This window comes from Triticum aestivum, chromosome 4D (assembly GCF_018294505.1).
Source record: "Triticum aestivum cultivar Chinese Spring chromosome 4D, IWGSC CS RefSeq v2.1, whole genome shotgun sequence".
Classification (NCBI taxonomy): Eukaryota; Viridiplantae; Streptophyta; class Magnoliopsida; order Poales; family Poaceae; genus Triticum; species Triticum aestivum.
In genome coordinates this window covers 285,407,585-285,425,103 of record NC_057805.1, presented here as the reverse complement: position 1 = coordinate 285,425,103, position 17,519 = coordinate 285,407,585, and positions in this window count along the sequence as shown.

Here is a 17,519-nt window from a genome sequence, read left to right as displayed (position 1 = left end):
GCCCGGAGCCCGCCGACCCCGCCGTCCTCTCCTCCTCCGGCGACCGGCGCTGCCGCCCCGCTCCTCCTCCCTCCGGCCCTGTCTCGCCGTCGCCCTCCGGCGCCTCTTCCTCCCACCGGCGGCCCAGCCCCGATCGAGATCTGGATCGATCTCTCTGTGGTGAGGCGTTGACTTTTTCCCCCGAGATCCCGTTATTTTTTCTAAGTCCTAGAAACTTTTCAGTATATGCTCCTGTTCCCGATGCGATAACTTTGTGCATGTAGCTCCGATTCGTCCGTATAATATGTCAAATTGTTCGCCTCGTGATGCTCTTCATTTTGTTCAATTGCATCATTTTCATTAGAGGTCATCTTGATGCCCAAAGCTTCGTTGGAAGAGGGCTAGTTGTTGTTATTCTCTGGTTCTTATCAGAACTTGGAGATTTGTTATTTTTGTATCATTTATTCTGTGTATCTTTTGAGCATGAGCTCTACATGTGTTTTGAAGTATGCCATGCCATCTTTCCAGTGGTATAGTCCATGTATTTGTGTGATCTATGTGGTGACTAGCACAAGCATGCAAAGTAGGCCCCGTAATATTTCTGATTTCAGGGACTTAGTGATTTCTCTAAGTCCTCGTCTGCTGTAATTTTATTGACATGAAAACTTGATGCTACAGAGAGATCCATGCATATTTTGGAGATGTTCAGTAAGAATGTTTTGTAGCTATAGTTGTAATTGATACATTCCTGCAATTGTTTGCAATTTTAGAGTACTATAGCATGACTCAATCTTTCTCTACTTTTGCTATAAAATATTTCTGGCAGATTCTTAACATGACATGCATTATTGCCAAGCTTATTGTAGTTTATCCATACATGCTATGCAATTGTTCTTGCCATGGATAGCTTCATAAACATGCCATATTGCTGTAGGTATGCTTGGTTTGTCATGAATTACTCTGTAGTGAGTGCTTCAAGCTCACAAAGAGGCCTACATATTAATATTTCTGCCATGCTCTGTTTTCTGCTAAGTCTGAAACCTGATAACGAAACTTGCTATGTTTACATGCTTGCCATCATATCTTCTGGTCCTTGTTGGCTTATGGTCAGTAAGGGACTTTTTTCATGTGCATTTAGTAGAACACTACTATGCCTTGTTTTGCAATGTTAAGTTGCTGTAGCATGTTGATTTCGTGCTCTGAACATTTCGACCTGATGCTGATTTCTGCCATGTCCAGTTTTGTTCCACTCTTGCCGCCCTAGTAGAACACTACTATCTCTTATTTAATTAATGCATCTATATATTTTGGTTAAGGGTGGAAGGCTCGGCCTTATGCCTGGTGTTTTGTTCCACTCTTGCCGCCCTAGTTACTGTTATACCGGGATGATGTTCCTTGAGTTTGCGTTCCTTACGCGGTCGGGTGATTTATGGGACCCCCTTGACAGTTCGCCTTGAATAAAACTCCTCCAGCAAGGCCCAACCTTGGTTTTACCATTTGCGACCTATACCTTTTTCCCCGGGTTTTCTAGAGCCCGAGGGTCATCTTTATTTTAAACCCCCGGGCCAGTGCTCCTCTGAGTATTGGTCCAAACTGTCAGTCGCCGGTGGCCACCAGGGGCAACTTTGGTCTGGCCTATCGGAAGCTTGGACAATCCGGTGTGCCCTGAGAGCGAGATATGTGCAGCTCCTATCGGGATTTGTCGGCACATTCGGGAGGCTTTGCTGGTCTTGTTTTACTATTGTCGAGATGTCTTGTAAACCGGGATTCCGAGACTGATCGGGTCTTTCCGGAAGAAGGTTTATCCTTCGTTGACCGTGAGAGCTTATGATGGGCTAAGTTGGGACACCCCTGCAGGGTATTATCTTTCGAAAGCCGTGCCCGCAGTTATGAGGCAGATGGGAATTTGTTAATGTCCGGTTGTAGATAACTTGTCACTTGACCCAATTAAAATACACCAAGTGCGTGTGTAGCCATGATGGTCTCTTCTCGGCGGAGTCCGGGAAGTGAACACGGTCTGTGTTATGTATGACGTAAGTAGGTGTTCAGGACCTCTTCTGGGTCATTGTTAGATGACGCCCGTCCCATTGCTTCTCTTCTCGCTCTCATTTGCGCAAGTTAGCCACCATATATGCTTTTGCCGCTGCAGCTCCACCTCTTTGCACCTCCTTGTCCTATAAGCTTAAATAGTCTTGATCTCGCGGGTGTGAGATTGCTGAGTCCCCGTGACTCACAGATACTTCCAACACCAGTTGCAGGTGCCGACGATGCCAGTGCAGATGATGGCGTCGATCTCAAGTGGGAGTTCGACGAGGAAGGTGGTCGTTACTATGTGTCTTTTCCTGATGATCAGTAGTGGAGCCCAGTTGGGACGATCGGGGTTCTAGCACTTGGGGTTGTCTTATTTTCATCTGGATTTTGGCCGTAGTCGGTCTATATGAGTGTATTTTGGATGATGTATGAATGATAATTATGTATTGTGTGAAGTGGCGATTGTAAGCCAACTCTTTATCCCATTCTTGTTCATTACATGGGATTTTGCGAAGATGACCCTTCTTGCGACAAAACCACTATGCGGTTATGCCTCTAAGTCGTGCCTCGACACGTGGGAGATATAGCCGCATCGTGGGCGTTACAGTTGCATATGATCTAGCATTCATCTTGTTTTTGGTCTTTCTTGTTCTCCCTGGGTCTCACTGCTTCCTTCCTACCCCGGATAGCAAAAGTCACGAGATTAGTTATTTAAAACGGGCCTTCTGCCTTGGATTTCTTTGGCCCATTTGACTGGATTCCCAGTATGGCACCTTGCCCATCAAAGCTAACTACTAACTTTGGTGAATGAAGAAGCAAGTTCCCAAGAGAAGTGAATTCATCAACCTGGTGTTAGTTTTCCAATCTAAAAGTCAAGTGATACAGGTCGGGATGGGAAGAAAGAAGCGATTTCCTCCAATTTGCTTTCGAAAAGGTGTAGCTGCCTGGAAAAAAAATCCACATTACCAGTTCTCAATTATGAGTAACTTGTAGGATGAAAGATTCTTATTATTGTTAGCACCTCTGCTCTACCTTTTCGAGCTAGCTTCCCATCGCTCGAAGTACACTTCCAGTGCACTCCTCACTGATCAAGCACTATCGCTTGATTTCTCTCATAACTCTTCCACCTACTGCTTTGAGTAAAGGAGAAGATTGTTGGATTGATCCCTCGATTTGGACACTGTAGGGAGCTTCTTCAGTCAGTGGGCAAGGAATTCTGCAGCACAAGTCTCTGAGCTTGATTGCACATAGGGTGAGAGAAATCGACCTTCTACTAAGGTGTACTGTGTGTGGGGCCCTGCTAAGTCTTAAAGACCAACTTGAGGACTCAAGCCAATAGCTGACTGACTTCTCGATGGCCCGAGAAAAGCAATTCGAAAACAAATCTAAGTAGTTCCACACATAGGGCTTTGTTTGAAAGACAGAGGTATGTTTGTAAAGGTAGGCTAGGTGCGGCGCAATCCTTAGAAAGCATACCTAGATTCAAAGCCCACTCTTTCCTTCAGCTTCCACCGCTGTCTTATGCGGTAAATAACCACCTAGGGAGTAGAAGTTTCTTATTTCGGTCTTTTTTTCGCATAGTTGTCTCTATTTCGATTTCATTCTATGTCAATAGGTTCATTTTTGCTTTATCGATAACTATCTCCTCTTGATGGAAAAACAAAAATGTCATTTGATTCGCTAGGAATAGGAAAAATTAGGATAAGCAGAAGGGAGATAGGATTGGGACGACCAGTCGGTATTCGAAGATACTTTGGGCTTAAATGAAATAGACTAATAAAGACATTCGCACAGAGCACACGATTCGCTAACTAGTCAAGATTCAGATTTGGTGTAGCATAGTTTGGATTAGTGATATCATGACGTGAGCAGCCATCCTTCACCTCGGAAGTTCCCATATTATGAATAGTCAAACTTCACGTGGATGCTGCTTTCTGTCTCAGATACTGGAATTGGCGCAACTAGAGCAATTATCCGAGATGCGGTGGGCATGTTCATTGCGGCCTGCAGTGTTATGCTCCCTCGGGCAATTGACGCGACATCAGCGGAAGCAAAGACAATATTTGTTGAGGGTGAGCCCCGCTCCCGAAGATAACTAATGATAAGTATGTTATCGAAGTGTTAAAGCGAGAATTCACATCTGTAAAAGACTCCCACATTCCGTGAGATTCGTTGCCTACCAAACAAAGGTGCAAATAAGCCATTTTATTCAATTTTGCCTCTGCTGATCCTGCTCATGCTTTTTTTATCAATTGGTAAAGTCTCTCGACCTTGCAAAGTGGAAAAGGAGATGCGCGACGGATCCATGTTTCGCTAATCCCGAGCTTGAAGAGAAGTGAATGCCCGTGGGGAAACGAAGAAGGCCTAGGGTTATCTATTGAAAACCATGCATGCCCAGATCTATTACGAAAGTTGGAAAAACACAATGGCCAAATGCACTTATTTTCGAAGAAGAATGAGGCAATCGATCATCCGGACGAAAGGGATATGGAAAGTCGGCTTGTTCTTCACTCTATAAGTAAATATAACGGGCATCCATGGTTAACAAGTAGAGACTTCTCCTTTCTTTAAAGAGCCCAGAGGTCCTGCTAAATAAGATGTATTGTGAGCATAAGACACTAAAAAAAAGACACATCCGTGACATTTTGGGCCGAACGAATTTTTTCTGTCATACTTATGACACTTCTATGACGATAATTGTGACAAAACCCGGTATCATCATAGATGTGGTGGGGTCCTACTTCTATGACAAAAAATCATGACAGAAAATGGGCTTTTCATCTTGGGCGGGCCGGAGACGCAGCTGCATGACATTCTTTGGGCCGTCCATGACGGAAAAAACCGTGGTAGAAGCGAGGGCGAGGAAAATATCGCGGTGTTCCCGATTACGGTGGGTGGTCGGGGCCGAGCGATGCACGCTTGTCTCGTACACGCACACGCGTTGGTGCGAGGCGTTGGGCTCTAACTGAACCCGAGCGATTGCACTGCAGGTTACGCGTTACTGAACCCGAGCGATCAATGTATGGCTGTTAACTGAACCCGATCGAGCGATTCCTTCGCTACTGCTGCTAACTGAAGCTGATCGATGTTGCCTCTGGATGAACAGTGAGCGTTCCTGGGGGGTTGGATGAACGGTTCCCGGTGTGGGTGGATGAACAGGACCTCGTGGTGTTGCCTCTGGATGAACAGGACCCCAATCGATCGAGCAGGTTGGGGCTGGATGAACAGGACCCCATGGAGGGCTGGATAAACAGGACCACCCCGTGGAGGGCAGGATGAACAGTAGACGGTGCAGGGCTGGATAAACAGTAGCCCGTGGAGGGGTGGTTGAACAAGAGCCCGTGGAGAGGGCTGGTTGAACAGTAGCTGGTGGAGTAGCGCGCGGTGGAGGCTGGATGAACAGGAGCCCGTGGATGAACAGTCGCAGGTGGAGGCTGGAGGAGGTCGCCAGTGGATGAACAGTAGCCCATGGAGGATGGAGGGGGTCGATGGTGGAGATGAACAGTATCCTGTGGAGTCCCGTTTTGCGGTACGCCACACCCCTCCCGATGAACAGGACCCCCGTTTCGATCGTAGCGCTCCAACACAAGTCCGTTTCCTCCGTTTTGCGGTACGCCACACCCCCCGATCAACAGGACCCCCGTTTCGACCGTAGGAGGTCCGTTTCCTCCGTTTTGCGGTATGGCAGACCCCTCCCGATGAACAGGATCCCGTTTCGAACGTGGCCAGTCGAACACAAGGTCGTTTCCTCCGTTCTGCGGTACGCTAGGCCTCGTTTCCATCGGCTGTTCCGTCCAAGCCCTCCCGATGAACACGACGACGCATTCCGTTCCAACCCAGCCGGTTGGCTCCCCATGAACACGACGACGACGCTGTTTCTCCGTTCCGACCCAGCCATGTACACGAGCCCTGGCCGTACGTACGCGCGACTAGGCGTTCGAGACCCCGCCCGTATGTACGTACGTGGTCGTATTTACTTTCTTGCACCCTGGCCGCTGTATGTACGTGTATGTGTACATGCTACGTGAACGCCTCTGCTACGACACGTGCGCGCCTCTACATCGACCAGTATGTACGTTCACGATCGCGACCAGAATGACAACACTATGTATGCTTCGACCAGGTGGGTCCCGACTGTCAGGCACTTCCTTGCGTGCAAATGTAGCTGGTGGGTCCAAGTAGTCAGGGGGGCGAATCGTTTTTTTTGCCCAGACGCACTTCCTTGTGTGCGAAGATGTAGCTGGTGGGTCCCAGCAGTCAGGGGGAAACATTTTTTTCACGAAATACGGTGGCTCGTCCAATGGGTCCCCGCTGTCAGGTGGAGGAATAATTATTTTGTGCGTAATAAGGAGGCACTTCCATGCTGCGGCCGTGGACCCAACTGTCAGCCTCTCCACGTACAGTACTCTTCCGATGGAAGTCGTTCCTTGACCACGTTGACCACGCCGCGCCGAGAGCACCAGGGCGGTGGACAACGGCGAGGCCTAGGAAGGGGATGACGCGGAGCCGGGGAAGACGCGGCAGTGGAAGCCTGCGCGGAGAGGAGTACGAGGGTTCACTGGTTCGGCAGCGGTGTGAGGCTGCCATCGCCGCAGGGCCTGGCCAACGGTGGGAATAGTAGGGGGCGGTGAGGCCTCCGCGGCAGCACAGCCGGCCACGGGAGGCAGGAGCATGCGGCATGACCGGCGCTGCTTTCGGCGGCTGGAGCAAGAAGACCAGAGGTTGAAGAAGAACTACGGCCGTTGGATGGACATCGTACGGTCACTGGAGCAAGAATCGTTCATATTGACTAAGTTGACAAAGCACTCCGTCCCCGTCAACTTAGTAGGCCTACAAGTCAGCCACCCACCAAGGTGGGTCCCAACTAGCAGGGGGAGTATTCATTTTTTTGTGCGTAATAAGGAGGCATTCCGGTGGGTCCGAGCTGACAGCGGGGGAACATTTTTTCATGAAATACGGTGGCCCGTCCGGTGGGTCCCAGCAGTCAGGGGGGAACTTTTTTTCGCCAAATACGGTGGCCCGTCCGGTGGGTCCCTGCTGTTAGGTGGAGGAACAATTATTTTCCTCGTAATAAGGAGGCACTTCCTTGCGGCTGTCATGGACCCAGCTGTCAGCCTCTCCACGTACAGTACTCTTCCGATGGAAGTCGTTCTTTGACCACGTTGACCACGCCGCGTCGAGAGCACCAGGGTGGTGGAAGACGACGAGGCCTAGGAAGGGGACAACGCGGAGACGGGGAAGACGCGGCAGTGGATGCCCATGCGTAGAGGAGTACGAGGATTCACTGGTTCGCTGCGCTGTGAGGCTTCCGTCGCCGTAGAATAACAGGGGGTGTGGGTGAGTACAGGGATGGCCTGGCCAGCGGTGGGAGTAGTAGGGGGCGGTGAGGCCTCTGCCGCATCGTAGCCGGCCATGGGAGGCAGGAGCACGAGGCACGACCGGCGCGGGTTTGGGCGGCTGGAGCAAGAAGATCAGAGGTTGAAGAAGCACAACGGCCGTTGGATGGACATCGTACGGTCACTGGAGCTAGAATCGTGCATATTGACTAAGTTGACAAAGCCCTCCGTCCCCGTCAACTTAGTAGGCCCACAAGTCAGCCTGCCACTATACTGGGTCCCAGCTAGCAGGGGGAGTATTCATTTTTTTTGTGTAATAAGGAGGCACTTCCTTGCATGCGAAGATATAGCAGGGGGAGTATTCATTTTTTTCACGAAATACAGAGGCCCTTTCGGTCGGTCCCAGATGTTAGGTGGAGGAATCATTATTTTGCGCGGAATAAGAAGGCATTTCCTTGCGTGCGGGCGTGGACCCAGCTGTCAGCCTCTCCACGTATAGTCCACTTCAGATGCATGTCGGTCGTTGACTACGTTGACAAGGCCGCGCCGAGAGCACCAGGGCGGTGGACGACGGCGAGGCCTAGGAAGGGAACGACACGGAGGCAGTGAAGACTTGACGGTTATTTCCCGCGCGGAGGGGAGTACGACTGTACGAGGGTTTGCTGGTTCGTCTACCGTCGCCGGAGAATAACAGCAGGTGTGGGTGAGTAGAGGGATGGCTAGGCCAGCGATGGGAGTACGATGGGGCGGTGAGGCCTGCGCGGCAGCACAGCCGGCCGCGGGGAGGAGAGAGCAGGCAGTCCCGCCGGCGCTTATTTGAGCGGCTGGAGCAGGAAGAGCAGAGATTGAAGAAGCACGACGGCCGTTGGATGGACATCCAACAGTCACTACTTGTGCGTCAACCTTTTTTAGGAAAGCCTCAAATCTGTGCAAAACATCATACAACCCATCTGCCATTATTTCTAATAATTTACAGCCCATTTGCTAATTCTTAAGGTTTTTTTGGAGCCCATGTTCTTTTTGTTAGCATTACAGCCCATATTGTGGCCATGGTTAAAAAATTATACGAAATTTTCCATATTTTGGTGCGGTCCAAACTGTTTTTAATCCCGAAATTTCGAGTCACATTCAAACTTATTTTAAAAATAAATGTATATCAATATAAAATCCAACAAATTGTCCACGCATAAAAATCAATGCAATTTAAAATCTCGAAATGAAAAAAAGAAATTTGAAACTAATTGCCGGTTTGATGTGTTTTAAAAATGTACAGCCCATTTCTCATTACTGATAGGCCATTTTCTCGGCCAGCCGAATGAAGCTCTCCTCGTCTTGAAAGATTTGCAGCCCAACAGGCCTGACAAAGCGACTTACTTGGCAAATCACAAAAAAACTGGGCTGTGGCCGTGGACCCAGCTGTCAGCCTCTCCACGTACAGTACTCTTCCGATGGAAGTCGGTCGTTGACCACATTGACCACGCCGCGCCGAGAGCACCAAGGCGGTGGACGACGGCGAGGCCTAGGAAGGGGACGACGCGGAGCCGGGGAAGACGCGGCAGTGGATGCCCACGCGGAGAGGAGTACGAGGGTTCACTGGTTCGGCTGCGGTGTGAGGCTGCCGTCGCCGCAGAATAACAGGGGGTGTGGGTGAGTAGAGGGATGCCCTGGCCAGCGGTGGGAGTAGTAGGGGGCGGTGAGGCCTCCGCGGCATCACAGCCGGCCACGGGAGGCAGGAGCACGCGGCACGACCGGCGCTGGTTTGGGCGGCTGGAGCAAGAAGACCAGAGGTTGAAGAAGCACTACTGCCGTTGGATGAACATCGTACGGTAACTGGAGCTAGAATCGTTCATATTGACTAAGTTGACAAAGCCCTCCGTCCCCGTCAACTTGGTAGGCCCACAAGTCAGCCTCCCACGATGCTGGGTTCCAGCTGGCAGGGGGAGTATTCATTTTTTTGTGCGTAATAAGGAGGCACTTCCTTGCGTGCGAAGATAGCTGGTGGGTCCGACCTGTCAGCGGGGGGCACGTTTTTTTCGCGAAATACAGAGGCCCTTCCGGTGGGTCCCAGATGTCAGGTGGAGGAATCAAAGACTTGAGAAGGCGTACAGAACAAGCTAGTGTACCAGTAAAGAGACGTTGCTGAGTTTTAGAAAAAAGAGAGACGTGCTCCTGTAGCTGGTTCGAATCCAAACCTAGACTATGACTATATATGGTGCTATGCTACTCTGCAAGTAATGAAACTGACATATCCAACGTTCGCTTCTCCTCTTCTCTACTTACTCTGCCTAGCATCAGAAGCTCTGGCCGCAGCAACCATGTCCGCTGGCTGCTCGTCCACCTGCTCTTCAGCAGGCAACAACCAAATATGCGCCAAGTCGCCACCCGTACCATCGCCTGTGGGTCTCATCACACCCCCGCCGGCACGCGCACCGCAGCCGGTTGCTCATCGCAACCCGCTGCCGTTGGTGTGGTGCCACTGCTGCAAATCACGCAGAGTCATCCGTCGCGTCTCAACCACAATCCTCAACCCTGGCCGAGTCTTCTACAAATGCCCGAATCATGGGGTAATAATATGTTTAAGTGTTGTTCTGCTGCTTTCAGTTGCTGATTTTTTTAATAGTTTGGTTGATGATCTTCCAATTTGATTCGTGCAGAAAAGGGAAGATTCGTGTGATTTGTATTTCTGGGAAGTTGCTGATGTGGGGGAGTGCAACTACGCTGATTATTTGGTTAGCCGAGGAATCCCAATACCAGCAGGTTGGGGTGTTGGACAAGTAACTGAAGGAACGGCAGAAGAGGAAGATGCAGAGCAGAAGGTTAAAGATGCAGTTCCTCTGATCATGGCCAAGCAACAGCTGCTGAACGGCCTTGACAGCAATGAGGAGATGAAAGAGCTTGTGAAGATAATGGGCAAAATCGATGTGCTCTGTAGGATGATTGTCTCTTTATTTGCAGTGTATGTAGCACTCGTGATGTATTCAGTGGCTATGACATGAGCACTTTGCTGAAACTAGTAATGAATGAAACCTGTGTAGCAGGCTGGGCGTAGTGTTGTGAACATCTAATGATTTCTATTAACGGAAATCAGGGGGTATCCCCTTTTGCTCATAAATAAATAAATAGCAGAGGCCCTTTTGGTAATAAATAAATAAATTAGCAGAGGCCCTGTCGGGTCAGCTTTGTTCTCATTCGAAGACGTCGAGCAAATTGCAGTCCAACAGCAAACTATGTCATCAAATTCAAGTTTCACAGCCAAATATGAGTACAACTAAACAACAATGTCATCATGTTTTAGTCGTCATACAATCACCAAACACAAATCAGCATACATAACAAGTGATGTTCTCACAGGAAAATACTAAACAACATGTTCATCAGGTTTCAGTTGTCATAGCAAACACAATTTCACATAGTAGATAAAAAACGTCTTCTGACAGGCAAATACGACAAAAGCAATGTAATCATCATCCGCAGCAGCAGCGTCAACATCTTCGCCATGTGTATCAGTCTGAATCGTAATTCCCCATGGTGTCATCTTCTTCTTCGTCCTCAACGTCCTCGAACGTTGGCTTCTTCTTGATCAACTCTTGTATGTCCACAGCACGACAGGCAATCTTTTCGCCGGCGTCATTGACGTGATGGTTCTCAAAGATATTAGGAACATCTGTGTTATCTTGTACATCAGGAGCAGTGTAAGCATCATCTTGTTGTGCAACTTCATTAAACGAATTCCTCTGCTCAAACCTTTGCACTACTCTCCAGTCATCGCTACGTGCAAATGTGTCTTCCAAGAAAAATATCTGTGTTGCTTGATTTGCCAAAATAAAAGGCTCGTTGGTCTGGTACGCCGCCTTGACATTGATGGATTTGAAATAATCATCAGCTCTGGGTTTTGCGATCCTGGAAAACAGGTTATACCAACGACAGCACAACAGAACCACACACCGATGATCCTCGAAACTGGAGATATACTGCAACTGAACAATGTCTGTTATGTTAGCATACATTTCAGTTGTCTCTTTGTCATACGTATCCGTGCTCATGATGGCACTGTTTTGTGTCTTCCTGCCTTCGTCTCGTGCAAGGGTGTTGTAGCGCACATCTCCAACAACGCAAGATTCATAATGTCTTACCCGAGTATCAGGACCCATTGCTAGTGAGTAAAGGGCATCATCAACTGCCTGCCCATCCTCCCGCATCTTCTTAACCTATGGTTAGAAAATAGACAAGCTGATCATCTTATGTACTCAATATATTAAAAAAACTGACAGTGCAATTCAAAAGCTTACATGGCTCTTGAACCATTTCGCAAATCCTGCCATAACCAGTTTGTCAATGTTTCTTGGATTTTGCGGCAGTAACTCCTTTTTGTAGATGCTGCACAACATAGTGATCGCGTCAAACATCTAAATATATAAGAATGTGCTGCAAGTTTAGTAGATTACGATGTATAAGCTGCAGTACTTAGCACTTACTTGATATAAGGTAGTATCTCAGGACAGTTATTCAACACATACCAAACCATTTTGTCCAAATCTTTAGGTTTGTCCTCTTGTCGACTCTTCCCTGTAACTCGAACAGAATAATCGAAAACATTGAGCCCGGGATTGTCTTCATCCACGTCTTTGCTAAGCTGATCAGCTGTTTCAATGTATTTTGAGCAGAATGTCAACGCTTCTGTAGCAATGTAGGCCTCTGCAATGGAACCCTCGGGTCTAGCTCTGTTCCTAACATAGCCCTTGAAAGTGCCTAGCCGCCTTTCAATAGGGTACATCCAGCCATACTGTACTGGACCTCTAAGTAGTGCCTCATCAGGTAGATGAACAGCCAAATGCACCATCACATCAAAGAAGGCTGGAGGATATATCTTCTCAAGGTCGCATAGGATAGTTGGTATCTTGTCTCTAAGACGCTCCAAAGCATCTATCCTGATATTTCTACTGCAGAGTTCCCTGAAGAATTGTCCCAACTCTGCAACTGCTCTGTATAAGTCAGGGCGGCCCAATCCTCTAAGGATAACAGGTAAAACCCTTTGAAGTAGGACGTGGCAGTCATGAGTTTTCAACCCTTGTACCTTGTTTCCATCTGCACTGACTCTCCTTTCAGGGTTGGAAGCAAATCCATGTGGGAATCTCACACGTGACAGGACCTCGCAGAATTCTTTTCTTTTTACCTTGTCCAAGACGTACACAGCTGGTGCCATATCCCGTGGTTTACCTTCATCTTGCACCTGCAAATCCTGTCTGATACCCAGGTGTGTCAAATCAATCCTAGATTTTAAGGTATCTTTCGTCTTGCCTTCAATATTAAGAAGTGTGCCGATAATGCTGTCACATATATTTTTCTCGATGTGCATCACATCAAGATTATGCCGCAGATCCAAATCTTTCCAATACTCCAAGTCCCACAAAGTGGACCTGCGGGTAAACAATAATCTCTCTTCTGCCCTGCCACGCTTCCTTTTCCCGCTACCATTATCAGGATGGTTTCCTGGTGTAATATGCCTGACCTTCTCTAATTCCACTTGCAACTCATCGGCGGTGAGCCTCTTTGGCGCATCACGGTTTTCATGCTTTGCATTGAACACATGTCTTCGGTATTTTCTAGGATGCGGCTTGTCCTTGGCAAGGAAACGGCGGTGTCCAATGTAACAGATCTTGCTAAGTATTGCGTATGACAGCGGATTCCTGTCACAGCGAACACATGCATTGTAACCATGTGTCGTTCGCCCTGACATAGTGCCCAAAGCCGGATAATCATGGATGCACCAAATTATAACAGCACGCAGAAAGAAATCAGCTGGTGGGCTGCTATATAGGTCTCGAGTGAGAACACCCCTCCATAGCTGTTGAAGTTCCTCCACAAGAGGCTCCATGAACAAATCAAAATCCTTTCCAGGACTTTTTGGACCTGGGATGAGCAAGGCCATCATGTAGTTTGATTCTTTGGTGCAGACATTTGGAGGCATGTTGTAAGGGATAACAAGCACTGGCCACATGCTATATGTGGCGCTCTGGTGGCCAAATGGGTTAAATCCATCTGAAGCTAAGCCAAGTCTAATGTTTCTCGGGTCAGCAGCAAACTTTTCGTGCTTCTGATTGAAGCTTTTCCACTCACTACCATGTGATGGATGGCTCATTACATTCTGATCTCTGTACTCCTGGTTCCTAGAATGCCACAGTACATCCTCTCTTGTTTCAGCATCATGAAACAACCTCTGCAATCTTGGTGTAATTGGAAAATGTCTCAGAACATTATGAGGAATCCTCTTCACAGCATCGCCATCTTTCCATCTTGATGATTTGCATTTCGGGCATTCACTTAAGTTGGCATAATCCTTCCGGAACAGAACACAATTATTCTTACAAACATGGATCATATCATATCCAATTCCAACTGCACGAAGGAAATTCTTCATTTTACTGTAGGTGTGTGGCAGCTCAGACGCATCTGGGAAAGCTTTGCGGAAAGCAGCCAACATCGCATCGAATGATTTGTTGGTCATCCGCTCAGATGTCTTCACCTGAAGAAAGGTGACCATAGCTGAGAATACTGACAGCTTATTTCCTGGGGTGACAGCCACGTTGCATTGTTCCAACATGCGGGCCCACCGTTTTTCTTCTGCAGGTGAAAGTTCACGGAATGCACGAGCATTTCGTAGCATTGTTTCAATGTTGGTCAAACTCACTGGCTCCGCCACCACCTCCTCCTCCTCCTCTTCCACCTGAGCATCAGGCAGATCAAGATGGTGATCTGCTGCTTCCACGTAGTCAATAACATTGACGTTCACAGCTTCACCATGATGAACCCACCTAGTATATGTGACCGACATCCCATACAAGTGTAGATGATTTTGCACAGTTGACTGGGGTCTTGTAACTGAATTCATACAACTGCTACACGGGCAGAGCACATCTGATTTCGGACCACCGTACTCAGCTCTGATAAAGTTCATGAAGTTTTCAACCCCCTCGACATATGCAGCGGAGAATCTTCGAGCAGAAGTTATCCAAGTCCTGTCCATCTGTTAGACATACAAATTAGTTCTTCTACTAGATATTACAGGAAAAACATATATGCTTTTTTATGAAGTCCAGAAGAAAATACCTAGGTCGATGTCTAAAGCTATGGCAAGATATTTGGACGAGCAGATCTAAGTAACGAAATATATGTAAAGCTAATTCAGCAAACAGATTTGAGTGCTAAATTATGGCAGGCTGTTTCAGCAGTCAATGAGGCCGAGCACACAGCCATCGAACTATCGAAGGCCATCGCAGCAACAAAGATCGAGTATAAAACGGTGTAGAGCTATTTCACCTAACAGATTGGCTACTAGACCATGGCAATCTACGTCACAATAAATATATGGCAGGATATTTTAGCAACTAATCGGCCTTGGCATGCCATCTCAGCTAAGCAGATTGAGTGCAGAACAGGGCAAGGAAGCTTCTTAAGCAGAGCATATTGACTGTAAACTACTTCGGCAAACAGTGAGATTAACAGCGTCTATCAGCTAACATTCAGCGCTACACCGACATGCACGGGGCCTCAGTCTAGAATGCGCGTACCGTGGGAGAAGCTGACCGCCGTGCGTCTCCACACGAACGTCGCCAGCGGTGGCGGCGCTGACCGCCGTGCGCCTCCACAAGAACGTCGCCAGCGGTGGCGGCGCGGCTAGAGGACGGCAGTCTACGAGAGCGTACTGTGGGAGCGAGAGGATCGCCGTGCGTCCCCTCGACGAACCGCGGCGCCGACGTATCGGCGTGGCGGGGAGGGCGGCTTTGGCGGAGCGAATGGAGTGGAGGGGGACGGGGGGAGGGGGTTTGGGGAATATTATTGGCTAGTTGGCCGAAGGGCGGTTGAATCTAGGATTTGGGGGGAATTTTTGGGTGGGGGGAGGATTTTCGCGCGGTGGGCGGGGGGAGTTTGGCGCATGGTCGGTTTCTCCAAGTGCAGTCCCACGTGTCAGTGAAGAGGCAAGCCGAAGCGCGTTCCGTTTGCGTGAGCCGTGTGCAGGACCGAACGTGTGTGGGGTGCAATGCGACCGCGACAGGGGTGCTGTGAGTGTACCGCCTTTTTTCCTTTTAAACTAGGTGCTTCGCCCCCTCAAAAAAACTTGTTGCTTCGCGCGATCCATCGATACTACTACTAGTAATCCGGTAATCCCGACTAAAACGGCGCGGCCGGGTCTTTTCCCGCGCGATATGCTGGGAGGTTGGCTTAGTTGGGTTTTTTAGGACGAGTAATGCTACACCTACGTAGTCCCAGTTACGTAATTAACATAATGTGAAACGTGTGAGCTGTTGATTGTAGATTGGGGGGAGGGAGGGGCCCACCACCATGAAAATCAGGGGAGGAGAGAGAGAGGCAATTTACGTTAACCCTTTCGTAGGTTCCCGTAGATGTAGAAAAATGTGAAATGCGTGAATGTGCATTTGCAGATAAGGCCTTCCCTCGTTCATCCTTTTCTCCCACAAGATCTTGATCTTCCGTGCAACGCACGGGCATCTTGCTAGTACTCCTACAATATACTATATTATTGTGAAAGTTCATATACACCGGCCGAGATTAATGCAAACACGGCAGATTTTCATTACATTTCAAACTTTTGTAGGACAGAAAAATAAAAGAAACCCGACCATAAACCTATTCTACGGCGGCGACCGACGTCCTCCATCTGCGACCTCCATGTACGGGGGCGGGGTTCAAGACCTGTGAAGTGAAGGTGCGGTCTCCGGCGAGGAAAAGTAGAACACGGGAGACGGACCGGCCAGTTGGCACACCATGCCCTGCCGCCTCCCATGCCCTACTCATCCTCGGAGGAGTCCCCGACCTCGGCGGTGCCGGAAGTTGGACGACGGCAAGTAGGACGCGTGGCTGACGGTGCTCCCGTCGTCGGCCGCCGGTGTGGCCACCGCTTGTGCGGCGACTTGAGCGAGGGCGGCGACCTCGAGCTCCATCCCCGAAGACAAGCTCTCCCGCAGAGCGTTCGCGCTTGCGTTCATGGCGGATGTGGTGCCAGGTAGGAGGACGATGCGCTATGGTGTGGAGGTTAGCTGGGCTTTGCCGCTTTAAGTAGCGCATTCCGGCGAGGCCAGGTGTCCTAGTGTGTCATTAAGTCGCCGGAGTTGGTTCCTCGGGCCCCGAGCCTCTTAACGACGACATACAGACGGACGGCATGAATGCAAGCAGCTGGTGCCGGCTAGGAACGCACCGTGCGACGGTGCGAGGGACGAGGGTTTTTGCTGTGCCAGGGTAGTCAGCTGCGGTCGTGGCAACCTTGGAGATGCCCTTTGCTCACGTGCGGTCGATGCATGTCATTGAAAAAGCAAGACGACCCGGCATGGTCTCACGTCCTGAGGATGCAGTTGGCCGCGCTACACCACTCCACGGACGCGTCCCGGCGCCCCGTGCATCCTTGACGAGCCGGGTGTTGGGGTGTGTTTGGATTGTGGCCAAAGTGCACCTTACCAAAATTTTGGTCATGACCCAAAGAATTGTCTTTGTTTGGATGGTTGCCATTTTTTTGGCATGCCAATGAACTCTAGCCAACTCTAGTTCATTTTTCTTGCCGATGTCGGCCAAATCATGGGCAACCAAAACCTCAACCAAAATTTTGGCTACCCAATGCTTTGATGGGGCAACCTTGAGCACAAACCAAACATACTGTTGGTCGTGCCACAGCACTAACGCCACCCTCGGCACACTAAAACCGACCGTGTCTAGCGACGATGAGCGTGTCACTCACCGAGGTCGCCATGTCCAGAGGCGGTGCTGGAGCTGTGCCAGGTTGTTGGCCCCCACGACCCACATGAACGGTTGCGGGTGGCGAGGAGGTCGTGGGACAGCTCCTCCATTGGACTAGTTTGCGCTAAGTCGTCCCGATAGGTGTGCCCCACATGTTGGTTTCCCTGTTTTCCCGGCCATATTGGAGCGTTAGTGCTCCGCGTTGCGCATTAGGCCTTTCACTATGTAGGCCAAGCGAGACAACTTATTGTTTATTTGAGCCGTTCAAGTATAAATAGGTGGCGTTTGCTTATTTCTCATTCCTCTCCAACCCTCTTCTCCATCGATCATGTCGCCCTCCGGTCGAGTCCATCCTCCCGCATGCCTCATTTGAACATTCCGCCGAGTATCATTCGCATGTGGGCCTAGACCATGCTTGTATTTCCA